This window comes from Triticum urartu, unplaced genomic scaffold (genome assembly GCF_056163025.1).
Source record: "Triticum urartu cultivar PI428250 unplaced genomic scaffold, HENAU_Tu73 scaffold2, whole genome shotgun sequence".
Classification (NCBI taxonomy): domain Eukaryota; kingdom Viridiplantae; phylum Streptophyta; class Magnoliopsida; order Poales; family Poaceae; genus Triticum; species Triticum urartu.
This window is the reverse complement of record NW_028260368.1, coordinates 15,641,510-15,657,158: the sequence shown is the minus strand read 5'-3', so window position 1 is coordinate 15,657,158 and position 15,649 is coordinate 15,641,510. Positions and strand designations below refer to the sequence as shown.

Sequence of the window (15,649 nt, the reverse complement as noted above, 5' to 3'; positions counted from 1 at the left end):
CAATTTATTTGTGAAAATGTATGTCTATTTAAATCGCACATAAAAAAATCCGGTCAAATTTTCATTGTAAATATGAATTCCTTTGTTATAAGAGCAGCTAAACCTTATTTGGCCACTACAGGAGCAACTGTTAATGGTCATTATGGAGAAATCCTTTACAAGGGAGATAGGTTAGTTACGTTTATATATGAAAAATCGAGATCTAGTGACATAACGCAAGGTCTTCCAAAAGTGGAACAAATCTTTGAAGCGCGTTCAATTGATTCATTATCCCCGAATCTCGAAAGGAGAATTGAGGATTGGAATGAGCGTATACCAAGAATTCTTGGGGTCCCTTGGGGATTCTTGATTGGAGCTGAGCTAACCATAGCCCAAAGTCGTATCTCTTTGGTTAATAAAATCCAAAAGGTTTATCGATCCCAAGGGGTACAGATCCATAATAGACATATAGAGATTATTATACGCCAAGTAACATCAAAAGTGCGGGTTTCCGAAGATGGAATGTCTAATGTTTTTTCGCCTGGGGAATTAATCGGACTATTGCGAGCGGAACGAGCAGGACGAGCTTTGGATGAATCGATCTATTATCGGGCAATCTTATTGGGAATAACAAGGGCTTCCCTGAATACCCAAAGTTTCATATCTGAAGCAAGTTTTCAAGAAACTGCTCGAGTTTTAGCAAAAGCTGCCCTACGAGGTCGCATTGATTGGTTGAAAGGCTTGAAAGAAAACGTAGTTCTGGGGGGGATTATACCTGTTGGTACCGGATTCCAAAAATTTGTGCATCGTTCCCCACAAGACAAGAACCTTTATTTCGAAATAAAAAAAAAAAATCTATTCGCGTCGGAAATGAGAGATTTTTTGTTTCTCCATACAGAATTAGTTTCTTCAGATTCTGACGTAACAAACAATTTTTATGAGACATAAGAACCCCCATAAAAATATTTTTTACTTTACTAGACTTTTGAACTTAGAACACTAACAGGTCAAATTTTAGATTTTTAAGATTTTTATTTTAATAAGTAAAACAAGTCAGTTAATTCATTAAGGTGGTTATGTTTATACCATGTATCAATGGCCAACTCTTATCTTAGTACAAGGTTCTCTCGGAACAATTATTATTTATTTCAAGCTATTTCGGATCTTTCTTAATCTTCAAAAAGAACTAAATTCCGTAATGGAATGGTAGGATTAAAAAAAAGGAAGTGTGGAAAAAATGACAAGAAGATATTGGAACATTAATTTGAAAGAGATGATAGAAGCAGGAGTTCATTTTGGTCATGGTATTAAGAAATGGAATCCTAAAATGGCCCCTTACATTTCGGCAAAGCGTAAAGGTACTCATATTATAAATCTCGCTAGAACGGCTCGTTTTTTATCAGAAGCTTGTGATTTAGTTTTTGATGCAGCAAGTCAGGGAAAAAGTTTCTTAATTGTTGGTACCAAAAAAAGAGCAACAGATTTAGTAGCATCAGCTGCAATAAGGGCTCGTTGTCATTATGTTAATAAAAAGTGGTTCAGTGGTATGTTAACGAATTGGTCGATTACGAAAACTAGACTTTCTCAATTTAGAGACTTAAGAGCAGAAGAAAAAAATGGGAAAATTCCACCATCTCCCAAAAAGAGATGTGGCAATCTTGAAGAGAAAATTATCTACTTTGCAAAGGTATCTCGGCGGGATCAAATATATGACGAGATTGCCAGACATTGTGATCGTCCTTGATCAGCAAAAAGAGTATATAGCTCTTCGGGAATGTGCCATTTTGGGGATTCCTACTATTTCTTTAGTCGATACAAATTGTGACCCGGATCTCGCGAATATATCGATTCCAGCCAACGATGACACTATGACTTCAATTCGATTGATTCTTAACAAATTAGTATTTTCAATTTGTGAGGGCCGTTCTCTCTATATAAGAAATCGTTGATTAAGAATATATAGTGAATTCTTGGGCAACTGCGTAAATTTATGGAATCACTTACTTTACTATATCTTTTTTTTTGCATAGAATTTTTTTTTGCATAGAAAAAAGAAGGGGAATATTGATATATATTAGAGGGTATTGATATATATTATGATCTGATGTGCTTTCTTGGTATCCTAAATATAAGATTAATACTTCAAGTTGCTGAGTTGAGAAGAGATGGTTGAATCAAAAGAATTCCTTTTTTGAAGTTCAATTTTTATCAGAGGACAATATGAATATTATACCTTGTTCCATTAAAACACTCAAGGGGTTATACGATATATCGGCGTGTAGAAGTAGGCCAACACTTCTATTGGCAAATAGGAGGTTTCCAAATTCATGCCCAAGTACTCATCACTTCTTGGGTCGTAATTACTATCTTGCTAGGTTCAGTTGTCATAGCTGTTCGGAATCCACAAACCATCCCGACCGACGGTCAGAATTTTTTTGAATATGTCCTTGAGTTTATTCGAGACTTGAGCAAAACTCAGATTGGAGAAGAATATGGTCCCTGGGTTCCCTTTATTGGAACTATGTTCCTTTTTATTTTTGTTTCGAATTGGTCGGGTGCTCTTTTACCTTGGAAAATTATAGAGTTACCCCATGGGGAATTAGCAGCGCCCACGAATGATATAAATACTACTGTTGCTTTAGCTTTACTCACGTCAGCGGCATATTTTTATGCTGGTCTTAGCAAAAAAGGATTGAGCTATTTCGAGAAATATATTAAACCAACTCCAATCCTTTTACCAATTAACATCCTAGAAGATTTCACAAAACCATTATCGCTTAGCTTTCGACTTTTCGGGAATATATTGGCGGATGAATTAGTCGTTGTTGTTCTTGTTTCTTTAGTCCCCTTAGTAACTCCCTATACCGGTCATGTTTCTTGGATTATTTACAAGCGGTATTCAAGCTCTTATTTTTGCAACATTAGCCGCAGCCTATATAGGTGAATTCCATGGAGGGTCATCATTGAATTGACTCTTTTTGGAAATAGTATTTTTTTTTTTTTGCAGCTTAGCTCAATTCATGCATGGTTCCAGATAATCTGCTTGGTTGCAAAAAAATAGTTAGAAATGCGTATGAATATATAGCCTAGAGTTGTAGGAGAGAGAATAGAATAGACTATATTATGGAATTTTCAAAGTATATATGCATTAAGGAGGGTGGAGTCAGGCTAGATCTATACTATAATATCCTTAATGTCTATAAGTGGAGTCCTCTTTTATGCAGGTTTCCACTTTAAGCAATGATTTTAGAATCCGATTCAATAGAAAATGAGAAAATATGCAAACAAAATAGAAGAAACAAATGTATATATATAGGATATTATATTATATATTCCTAGGTTAGATTCATTATCTAATCCGATATATGGATATGGAATTCCCTTCTATGTAGTTCGGACAATTCACATTATCATTTCAATTTGATTTCAATTTGTACTTTTTAGTTACTTTACTTCTCCCCAATAGAGCTTAGAAGTAAGAATTTATTGGTTGATTGTATCCTTAACCATTTCTTTTTTTTGACACGAGGAACTACTCACCATGAATCCACTAATTGCTGCTGCTTCTGTTATTGCTGCTGGATTGGCCGTAGGGCTTGCTTCTATTGGACCTGGAGTTGGTCAAGGTACTGCTGCAGGACAAGCTGTAGAAGGTATTGCGAGACAGCCAGAAGCAGAAGGTAAAATACGAGGTACTTTATTGCTTAGTCTAGCTTTTATGGAAGCTTTAACAATTTATGGACTAGTTGTGGCACTAGCGCTTTTATTTGCGAACCCTTTTGTTTAATCTTAAAAAAAAAAATTCTTTCGATTTCGATTAGATACTTTTTTCTTTTTTTAGTAAATTGGTATTTGCTTCCACAATTCCAATTATATCAATACTTTATTTAATTTACTCCTATTTATTACTCCTGGAATTATCTATTTATCGGGACAGATAATACCCCATTCTAGGAAGGGCTGAGTTGAGTATTATTAATTTAGAAGATAATGCTCACCTTCTTATTTCCCGTCCTTAGTTTAGGAAAAGTGGGAAAGTTTTTTCCTTTTATTTTAGGAATTTTGGGAACAGAACATTTCAACAAAGGAAGTTCTTTCACCGGTCAAACAAGACGTAAGACTTAATCTAAAAGAAATTACTAGATTGAATCTATTTGCATTAAAAAAACCGATCAAAAAAGGGCGAGCGAAGTAAGTGATCGAAAAACTTTGTTCTTTGTTCGTCCTATCTATAAGAGGAGAGCATATGAAAAATGTAACCCATTCTTTCGTTTTTTTAGCTCACTGGCCATCCGCTGGCAGTTTCGGGCTTAATACCGATATTTTAGCAACAAATCTAATAAATCTAACTGTAGTGGTTGGTGTTTTGATTTTTTTTGGAAAGGGAGTGTGTGCGAGTTGTCTATTTCAAGAATAGATTGGATCTATCCGGCTGCACTTTATAATATTTTTTAGTATTTTTCGGATAAATAAGAATAAGGGTGCACGATCTCGACGAATTACTTCTGAATAAATTCAGAAATCATATGGAAGAACCATAGCATTTCGCGACTCATTGGTAAATCAACTTTGATTCTCTATAAACCAAGAATGTGAGACCATTAACACGGTTAAAGCTAAACTGCTTGAAGTCCAGGCAAAAAGAGGTACTCTTTCTACAACTATATTAGTATTAGTACCAATTTAAACGGGAAATAGCTAATGTAAAATTTATCTGATATAGAACACTCATATCGATAAAATGGTTTGAACTATTTACTAGAAAAAAAAGGGGGCACCCTGCCCTTTTTTTAACCAATGCCGAATCGACGACCTATGTATAAAAAAGAGAAATTTTTTGGATTTGAAGAAAAAAAAAATAAAAAAGAATTCTATTAATTTTCATTTTCCATTTATTTAGTTAGTTTTTTCTTAATGAAATTGAAATTATTAACTAGAGGGCAAATAAAAATAAAGAAACAACTTTGCTGACCATGATATATTTTTATCTAGGCGGAAGAGTCCTCTTAATATTTATCTAGTCTTATATAGGTTTCGGTATATTGAAATATAAACATAAAAAAGAAGAGTAGAGGATAGGCTCATTACTTAAAAAAAAGATATGGAAATAGCTATAGAAAATAAAAAAAGGAGCGTGAGAGCCAAATGAATCGAAAGATTCATGTTGGTTCGGGAAGAGATCATAAAAGTTGTAAACTTACAAAATAATCTACTTTCATTAAAAGATTTATTAGATAATCGAAAACAGAGGATCTTGAGTACTATTCGAATTCAGAAGAATTGCGTAGAGGGACCATTGAGCAACTCGAAAAAGCTCGGATTCGATTACAGAAAGTCGAACTAGAAGCGGATGAGTATCGAATGAATGGATACTCTGAGATAGAACGAGAAAAAGCAAATTTGATTAATGCTACTTCTATTAGTTTGGAACAATTGGAAAAGTCTAAAAACGAAACCCTTTATTTTGAAAAACAAAGGGCAATGAATCAGGTCCGACAGCGGGTTTTCCAACAGGCCGTACAAGGAGCTCTAGGAACTCTGAATAGTTGTTTGAATACCGAGTTACATTTCCGTACGATTCGTGCTAATATTGGCATTCTGCGGTCCCTGGAATGGAAGAAATAATTAAATTAATTAGGCCTTGAACTTCTACTTTCGTTTAGAATTTAGGCATTATTTTTCCCCTTGCTTCCGAAAAAAGAGTCAAGAAACACTAATGGCAACCCTTCGAGTCGACGAAATTCATAAAATTCTCCGCGAAACGTATTGAACAATATAATAGGAAAGTAGGGATTGAGAATATAGGTCGCGTAGTTCAAGTGGGGGATGGGATTGCTCGTATTATAGGTCTTGGTGAAAATAATGTCAGGTGAATTAGTCGAATTTGCAGAAGGTACTAGGGGTATTGCTCTGAATTTGGAATCCAAAAATGTTGGGATTGTATTAATGGGCGATGGGTTGATGATAATCCAAAAATGTTGGGATTGTATTAATGGGCGATGGGTTGATGATACAAGAGGGAAGTTTTGTAAAAGCAACAGGAAGAATTGCTCAGATACCCGTGAGTGAGGCTTACTTGGGTCGTGTTGTAAATGCTCTGGCTAAACCTATTGATGGGAAAGGCGAAATTATAGCTTCCGAATCTCGCTTAATTGAATCTCCTGCTCCAAGTATAATTTCCAGGCGTTCCGTATACGAACCTCTTCAAACAGGGCTTATTGCTATCGATTCGATGATCCCTATAGGGCGCGGTCAGCGAGAGTTAATTATTGGGGACAGACAGACTGGCAAAACAGCAGTAGCCACAGATACAATTCTCAATCAAAAAGGGCAAGGTGTAATATGTGTTTATGTAGCTATCGGTCAAAGAGCATCCTCCGTAGCTCAAGTAGTAACTACTTTCCATGAGGAGGGGGCCATGGAATACACTATTGTAGTAGCTGAAATGGCGGATTCACCTGCTACATTACAATACCTCGCTCCTTATACGGGAGCAGCCCTGGCTGAGTATTTTATGTACCGCGAACGGCATACTTTAATAATTTATGATGATCTCTCCAAACAGGCACAAGCTTATCGCCAAATGTCCCTTCTATTAAGAAGACCTCCCGGACGTGAGGCTTATCCAGGGGATGTTTTTTATTTGCATTCACGCCTTTTAGAAAGAGCCGCTAAATTAAATTCTCTTTTAGGCGAAGGAAGTATGACCGCTTTACCAATAGTTGAGACTCAATCTGGAGACGTTTCCGCCTATATTCCTACTAATGTAATCTCCATTACAGATGGACAAATATTCTTATCTGCGGATCTATTCAATGCCGGAATTCGACCCGCTATTAATGTGGGTATTTCTGTTTCCAGAGTAGGATCCGCGGCTCAAATTAAAGCCATGAAACAAGTAGCTGGCAAATCAAAATTGGAACTAGCGCAATTCGCAGAGTTACAAGCCTTTGCACAATTCGCCTCTGCTCTCGATAAAACAAGTCAGAATCAATTGGCAAGGGGTCGACGATTAAGGGAATTGCTTAAACAATCCCAGGCAAATCCTCTCCCAGTGGAAGAGCAGATAGCTACTATTTATACCGGAACAAGAGGATATCTTGATTCGTTAGAAATTGAACAGGTAAATAAATTTCTGGATGAGTTACGTAAACATCTAAAAGATACTAAACCTCAATTCCAAGAAATTATATCTTCTAGCAAGACATTCACCGAGCAAGCGGAAATCCTTTTGAAGGAAGCTATTCAGGAACAGCTGGAACGGTTTTCTCTTCAGTAACAAATAAATTTTGCATGTCTACTCTTGTTAGTAGAATAGGAATCGTTGAGAAAGCTTTTTCATTTGAATCATGCAAAAAAGTTTTCTTTGTTTTTAGTTTAGTATAGTTATTTAAAGAATAGATAGAAATAAGATTGCGTCCAATAGGATTTGAACCTATACCAAAGGTTTAGAAGACCTCTGTCCTATCCATTAGACAATGGACGCTTTTCTTTCATATTTTATTCTTTCTTTTATTTTTTTGCTTCTTCCGAGAAAAAACTGTTAGACCAAAACTCTTTTAGGAAATCAAAAAATCCAGATACAAATGCATGATGTATATATTATATCATGCATATATCATAAAGAAGGAGTATGGAGGCGGTAGTGGGAATCGAACCCGCAACCCCAAGGTTATGAGCCTTATGAGCTACCAAACTGCTCTATACTCTTAAACTAAAGAGGGGTAACTAGTGGATAAAAGAGGGTTGGATACGCCCCTCTACCAATATCTATACAAATAGAATAGTCCATTTATACAGAATGGTAAAGAGGGCTCCTCTATGATTATCAATTCCAGAAATCCATACAAATACGAAAGGGTATTTTATCCTTACCAACTGGATCTTGTTGCACCCGGTAACAAACATTCATAAACCATTTCTCGAAGTACGTGTCCGGATAGCCCAAAATGTCGATAGTTAGCTCTAGGTCTTCCGGTCAAAAAACAACGTCGATGAAGGCGTGTAGGTGCACTATTACGCGGTAGGGATTGCAATTTTTCTCGCATTTTCGTTTTTTCACTCAAACTCAAGGGAGAAACTTTGCTTCTTATCTTTTTTTTTAAAGATTGACGAATCAAATGATATTTCTGTTCTAATTTCTGCCGCTTCTTCTCCCTCTGAATCAAACTTTTTTTTGCCATAATGTGTCGTTGCTATTATTACCAAGTATACGGTTCTAATCCTAGATGGAAAAATAAATAGAAAAAGAAATCTAAAAAGGCAGATCCTCCCTCTCTATCAAGAGTAATGAACTAGGTGCTGATACAGTACAAAAAAACAAACTAAATTAACCAAACTTGCCTGATGTTGAGGCAATCAAGAAAGCTGCATAAGTGAATATATAACCCACGGAAAAGTGAGCTAATCCAACCAATCTTGCTTGCACAATGGAAAGAGCCACGGGCTTATCTCTCCAGCGAATTAAATTAGCTAAAGGTGTGCGTTCATGAGCCCATGCTAAAGTCTCAATTAATTCCTGCCAATACCCCCGCCAGGAAATTAAGAACATAAATCCAGTAGCCCAAACAAGATGTCCAAATAAGAACATCCACGCCCATACCGATAAACTATTCATCCCAAAAGGATTATATCCATTGATAAGTTGTGAAGAGTTTAACCATAGGTAATCTCTTAACCATCCCATCAAATAAGTGGAGGATTCATTAAATTGTGAAACGTTGCCCTGCCATAATGTGATATGTTTCCAATGCCAATAAAAAGTAACCCACCCAATGGTATTTAACATCCAGAAAACTGCCAAATAAAATGCGTCCCAAGCAGAAATATCACAAGTACCGCCGCGCCCTGGGCCGTCACAAGGAAAACTATATCCAAAATCCTTTTTATCTGGCATTAATTTGGAACCGCGTGCATCTAAAGCGCCCTTTACTAAAATCAATGTAGTTGTATGCAAACCTAGAGCAATAGCATGATGAACCAAGAAATCCCCAGGTCCTATTGTTAAGAAAAGCGAATTACTATTCTCATTAACAGCATTCAACCATCCGGGCAACCATAGGCTTCGACCCGCATTGAAAGCGGGGCCATTCGTTGAAGATAAGAGTATATCGAACCCATATGTCGTCTTGCCATGAGCAGATTGTATCCATTGGGCAAATATAGGTTCGATCAAGATTTGCTTTTCTGGAGTACCAAAAGCAAGCATGACGTCGTTATGAACATAAAGGCCCAAGGTATGGAATCCTAGAAAGAGGCTAGCCCAACTTAAATGAGATATGATAGCTTCTTTATGGTCTAACATTCTTGCCAATACATTATCCTCATTCTGTTCCGGATTGTAATCCCTAATGAAAAAAATAGCTCCATGAGCAAAAGCCCCTGTCATGATGAACCCTGCAATATATTGGTGATGAGTATATAAAGCAGCTTGAGTAGTAAAGTCTTGTGCTATGAATGCATAAGGAGGTAAAGAGTACATATGTTGAGCTACTAAGGAAGTAATAACCCCTAAAGAAGCTAGAGCAAGACCTAACTGAAAATGAATCGAATTGTTGATTGTGTCATAAAGGCCCTTATGCCCACGCCCTAATCGACCCCCCGGAGGAGTATGCGCTTCTAAAAGATCTTTAATACTGTGCCCAATTCCGAAGTTAGTTCGATACATGTGACCGGCAATGAGAAAAATAAATGCAATAGCTAAATGATGGTGAGCCATATCGGTCAGCCACAAACTTTGTGTTTGTGGATGGAATCCCCCAAGAAGAGTTAGAATGGCAGTTCCCGCTCCTTGAGCGGTACCAAATAAATGATTACTCGAATCAGGGTTTTGGGCATAAAGATTCCATTGACCCGTCAAAAGGGGTCCCAACCCCTGGGGATAGGGTAATACATCTAAGAAATTATTCCATCGAACGTACTCCCCCCTGGATGCGGGAATAGCAACATGAACTAAATGTCCTGTCCAAGCCAAAGAACTTACCCCGAAAAGTCCTGACAAATGATGATTGAGACGAGATTCCGCGTTTTTGAACCACGAAAGGCTTGGTTTCCATTTGGGTTGTAGATGTAACCAACCCGCTATTAAGGACAGCGTAGAAAGAAATAATAGAAAAAGAGCTCCAGTATAAAGATCCTCATTGGTGCGTAATCCTATTGTATACCACCACTGATAAACTCCAGAATAAGCAATATTCACTGGACCAGCAGCACCTCCTCGAGTAAAGGCTTCCACAGCGGGTTGACCAAAATGAGGATCCCAAATCGCATGAGCAATAGGTCTTACGTGTAAAGGATCCTGTATCCATGATTCAAAATTTCCTTGCCAAGCTACATGAAACAGATTTCCGGACGTCCATAGAAAGATTATTGCTAATTGCCCAAAGTGAGAAGCAAAAATGTTCTGATAAAGACGTTCTTCAGTAATATCATCATGACTTTCGAAATCATGTGCGGTAGCAATACCAAACCAAATACGACGAGTAGTGGGGTCCTGAGCTAAGCCTTGGCTAAACCTGGGAAATCTTAATTCCATAATGCCTTTCAAATCCTCCTAGGCCACTATCCTACTGCAATAATTCTCGCTAAGAAGAATGCCCATGTCGTGGCAATTCCACCCAGAAGGTAATGGGTTACTCCTACAGCGCGTCCTTGTATAATGCTCAAGGCTCTAGGCTGAGTAGCAGGAGCAACTTTTAATTTGTTATGAGCCCAAACGATAGATTCAATGAGTTCTTGCCAATAACCACGGCCGCTGAATAAAAACATTAAACTGAAGGCCCAGACAAAATGAGCACCTAAGAAAAAAAGACCATATGCAGATAATGAAGAACCATAAGACTGAATGACTTGCGATGCCTGTGCCCACAAGAAATCTCGAAGCCACCCATTAATCGTAATGGAACTCTGTGCAAAGTTTCCCCCTGTAATATGAGTTACCACCCCTTGATCACTTATAGTACCCCAAACATCCGACTGCATTTTCCAACTGAAATGGAAAATGACTACCGAAATTGCATTGTACATCCAGAATAAACCTAAGAAAACATGATCCCAGGCGGATACTTGACATGTTCCCCCTCGGCCAGGCCCATCGCAAGGAAAGCGAAAACCTAGATTTGCTTTATCGGGTATCAAACGGGAACTCCGAGCAAATAAAACACCTTTCAAAAGTATTAATACAGTCACATGTATGGTAAATGCATGAATGTGATGGACTAAAAAATCTGCGGTTCCTAATGGAATAGGTAACAAAGCCACTTTGCCACCTACTGCTACTAACTCGCCGCCTCCCCACGTTAAGCTAGTACTTGTTGTTGCACCAGGAGCTGTTACGCCAGGCGCAGTAGCATGGATATTTTGTACCCATTGAGCAAAGATAGGTTGTAATTGTATGGCAGTATCCGAAAACATATCTTGTGGACGGCCTAAAGCACTCATGGTATCATTATGAATGTACAAGCCAAAACTGTGAAAACCTAGAAATATACATACCCAGTTAAGGTGGGATATGATTGCATCGCGGTGTCTAAGGACGCGATCTAATAGATCGTTGTATCGAGTAGTTGGATCATAGTCTCTTACCATAAAAATTGCTGCATGTGCAGCAGCACCGACTATTAGAAATCCGCCAATCCACATGTGGTGTGTGAACAAGGAAAGTTGTGTACCATAGTCAGTAGCTAGGTATGGATAGGGAGGCATAGAATACATATGATGAGCTACAACAATGGTTGTAGAGCCTAGCATAGCTAGGTTAAGAGATAATTGAGCATGCCATGACGTTGTTAAGATTTCATAAAGACCCTTATGGCCTTGTCCTGTAAATGGGCCCTTGTGAGCCTCCAAAATATCTTTAAGTCCATGGCCAATACCCCAATTGGTCCTATACATATGACCTGCGATTAGGAAAAGAATAGCAATAGCTAAATGATGGTGCGCAATATCGGTCAGCCAGAGACCACCGGTTACTGGATCTAGTCCTCCGCGAAAAGTCAGAAATTCTGCGTATTTGGACCAATTTAAAGTGAAAAAAGGGGTTGCTCCTTCGGCAAAACTAGGATAAAGTTGAGCCAAAAGGTCCCGATTCAAGATAAATTCATGAGGAAGTGGTATCTCTTTAGGATCCACCCCAGCGTCAAGAAATTGGTTAATTGGTAAAGATACATGAATTTGGTGCCCCGCCCAAGAAAGAGACCCAAGTCCTAATAATCCCGCTAAGTGGTGATTCAACATGGATTCTACATCTTGGAACCAGGCCAATTTGGGAGCGGCTTTGTGATAATGGAACCAACCAGCAAAAAGCATTAACGCTGCAAAAATCAATGCACCAATTGCAGTACAATAGAGTTGTAATTCACTAGTTATTCCAGATGCTCGCCAAAGCTGAAAAAAACCAGAGGTTATTTGGATTCCTCGGAAACCCCCGCCTACATCACCATTCAATATTTCTTGCCCTACTATAGGCCAAACTACCTGAGCACTGGGTCCAATGTGAGTAGGATCACTTAGCCATGCTTCATAATTGGAAAAACGGGCGCCATGAAAGTACATGCCACTCAACCAAAGAAAGATAATGGAAAGTTGCCCGAAATGAGCACTAAAGACTTTTCGAGAAATCTCCTCCAAATCACCAGTATGACTATCGAAATCGTGAGCATCAGCATGTAGGTTCCAGATCCAAGTGGTAGTATCAGGGCCCTTAGCTAGTGTTCTTGAGAAATGGCCGGGTCTGGCCCATTCCTCAAAAGATGTTTTTACAGGATCCCTATCCACAACAATTTTACTTCTGGTTCCGGCGAACGAATAATCATTAAGTCCTCCTCTTTCCGGACAAGACATACAAAGAGACCCGCCAACTGTCTTTTTAGTGAATCTTTGAAAGATATATATTTTGAAAGATAGATTTTGAAAGATAGATTTTGAAAGATAGATATTGTGATTAGTTCTTTTCTTTACTATCTACCATCCTTCTATTTTTTTTTTAGTTATTCACTGGAGCAATTATATATTGAAGTCAATCCGAGGCAAGTGTTCGGGTCTATTATGACATAAAGATTAGGTGCCTAACGGACATTGTTTATCTTGAAAAACAAATATTTCTCGACGTAAGAAAAAAATCTTTTTTATTTTTAATTTAAGAAACTAGTGTATTTTTTTTGAGGGCATAAGCTCCTATCTATATCTACTTTCCTTGAGCATAATATAGGGTTTTTTATTTGATTCTAAATTCCAAGATAACTCATTAGAATTATTAATAAGATGGTCCTAATATATTAGCAATATTTAGATTGCCCCCTCTTTTTATTCACTTTATTACTTCTATTCTAGACCCTATCCCTATGGTTTATTCTTATGAAATATCATATAAAATAGAAGGTATAAGAAATGGATATAATGAAATTCTTGATTCGATCTTACGACCTAATTTATTTGATTAATGGATCAACAACCAAACCACCCATTTTATGAAAAAGAAGGAGCATGGTCTTATTCAAATTCAAAGCGCTTCGTAATCTTCAACCAGTTCTGTGCTTCAATATAATTTCCCGGAGTAAGCGCTATAGCTTGTTTCCAATATTCAGCAGCTTGATCAAACCAAGCTTCCGCAATTTCCGAATCACCCTGTAGAATGGCCTGTTCTCCTCGGTCGGAATAGGAAGTTCCTTCCCTTAGAACCGTACTTGAGAGTTTCCTACCTCATACGGCTCAGAAATTGCTATCTGAATTTCCCCTATCTTAACTGAATTCGATTTATCAAAAATCGATCCAATTTGTTCTTGGGTTAAGCAGAAGAAATTAATTACCTAAGTTTCAAACCCTAATTTTTATCAATAATCAGTTTGATCTTTTTTCCCACCTTCAGAAGAATGAAGCATAGATAGATATAGAGCCTTCGTTCAAATTTTCTGAGAGGTAACTATCCCGGTTTCATATATGAAATCTCTATAGAATCCTTGAAAAAGACTTTTTTCCATAAGAAAGAAAAAAGAACTTACTATCTTTGGGATCTGATACTACACCGCTGCTTAATCCCTTAGTGGATCGGCTCTATTACATAAGCGGATTCCTAAATTTTGCCCCATATCATGGGATAAGTAAGCAGTTTTTTTTAGTTGTATCGACCCAGTCGCTCACTAATTGATCTTTACGGTGCTTTCTCTATCAATTTGAGAAACTTTATCCATAGAGTAGTAGTATAGGCCATACTTTCTTCGTTTTTTGATTCTCGTGAAGTGTCCTTCCTTCCTACAGCTGATAGGGAAAAATCGTTGTTTTTACGATCCCTATGTAGAAAGCCCTTTTTTTCTAGTATTTACTAGAAAATTTGATCCTCTCTTTTTTTTTTTTCTTTCTATAGTGGAGATAGTCGCACGTAATGACAGATCACGGCCATATTATTAAAAGCTTGCGGTAAGAAGGGGTTTCGTTCTAGTGCCCGGAAATAATATTCCAAAGCCTTTGTATGCTCTCCATTGCTTGTGTGTATAAGGCCTATGTTATAGAGTATATAACTTCGATCATAGGGATCGATTTCTAGTCGCGTAGCTTCATAATAATTTTGCAAAGCTTCCGCATAATTTCCTTCGGATTGAGCCAACATCCGTTACGGTCGTTCATTCTATTCAAAAAATCTCCGTTCCAAAACCGTACATGAGGTTTTCATCTCATACGGCTCCTCCCTTCTGTACATAATAGTACTAAGCGAAATAATCTATAGAATCAAAATAGAATTAGTCCCGTCTCATTATGAACCGAAAGGGGCTGGTATTTTTCCAAGAAATCTCTAGCCAACCTTCCCACAAGAGGTTTTTCTTAACACCAATGAATTCTATTAATGCTAGAGGAAAACGATAGCTCCAATAATTTCTTTGTTCTCAACGCCTCCTATTTAGAGGAATTAGCTACTTCAACGATCTTTGATGGTTATAGGGGTATCCAAAGTACAAACCTGATGGTTGTTTGTTATCCCAACCATTCTTCCCAGCCCTGATACCGATCAGGAAAGGGGTAATTTCTAACAAAGTTTTTCTCTTGTTGATTCCTATTTCTAGGTGTAGTGCTTTTCTCCCCTATGCTGCCTACGGATACTAATAGAGTAGGATTGGCCTGTAATCCATACCATACCATATCCTGTAGGTGTAACCTTTCGCTCAATACTCAAATCTACAATTGAAGTATCTGAAGCCGCATCAATCGAGGATACACGACGGAAGGAATTGTTAGTTCGCCTCACCTTCCCGAAGCGTGGGTTTGTTTGCTTTACAAATTTGGTTCTCTCTATGCCAACCCCCCTCTCTTTTTCGTAAGACTGAGGTATAGGTAGGGCTAAAAAAAAGCAAAAAAAAGAGTCAAATCGCACCATCTCTATAATAAGTAAATGCCTTTTTTTCTCCTGAGGTTGTCGGAATTATTCGCAATAAAATATTGGCTACAATTGAGGAGGTCTTATCAATGAAATTTCCATTTCCACGGGATCTAGGCATAATTCCCAACCCATTCTATATAGAATTGTTTTCATTCCTTCACAAAATAACATAAAAACAAACACATTCGATTCTTATAATTATAAATAGATTGATCCATATGCTCTACTCTAAATCCATATGCTTTAAATGGATAAGAGAGATATGGATTTTCCGCTCAGCTCAAATTGTATCCTTTTCCTTCT

The 15,649-nt window shown here is 37.7% G+C and overlaps 1 long non-coding RNA gene and 1 other non-coding gene across 2 annotated transcripts in view; both read right to left on the bottom strand.

Annotated features, from left to right (window-relative positions):
• LOC147953670 (uncharacterized) overlaps nt 1-15,649 on the bottom strand; it is a 93,502-nt gene that overhangs the window by 29,096 nt on the left and 48,757 nt on the right. The window lies entirely within an intron of this gene.
• TRNAR-UCU (transfer RNA arginine (anticodon UCU)) lies at nt 7,394-7,465 on the bottom strand. Its single transcript has one exon. It is a non-coding gene; the product is annotated as a tRNA-Arg (tRNA).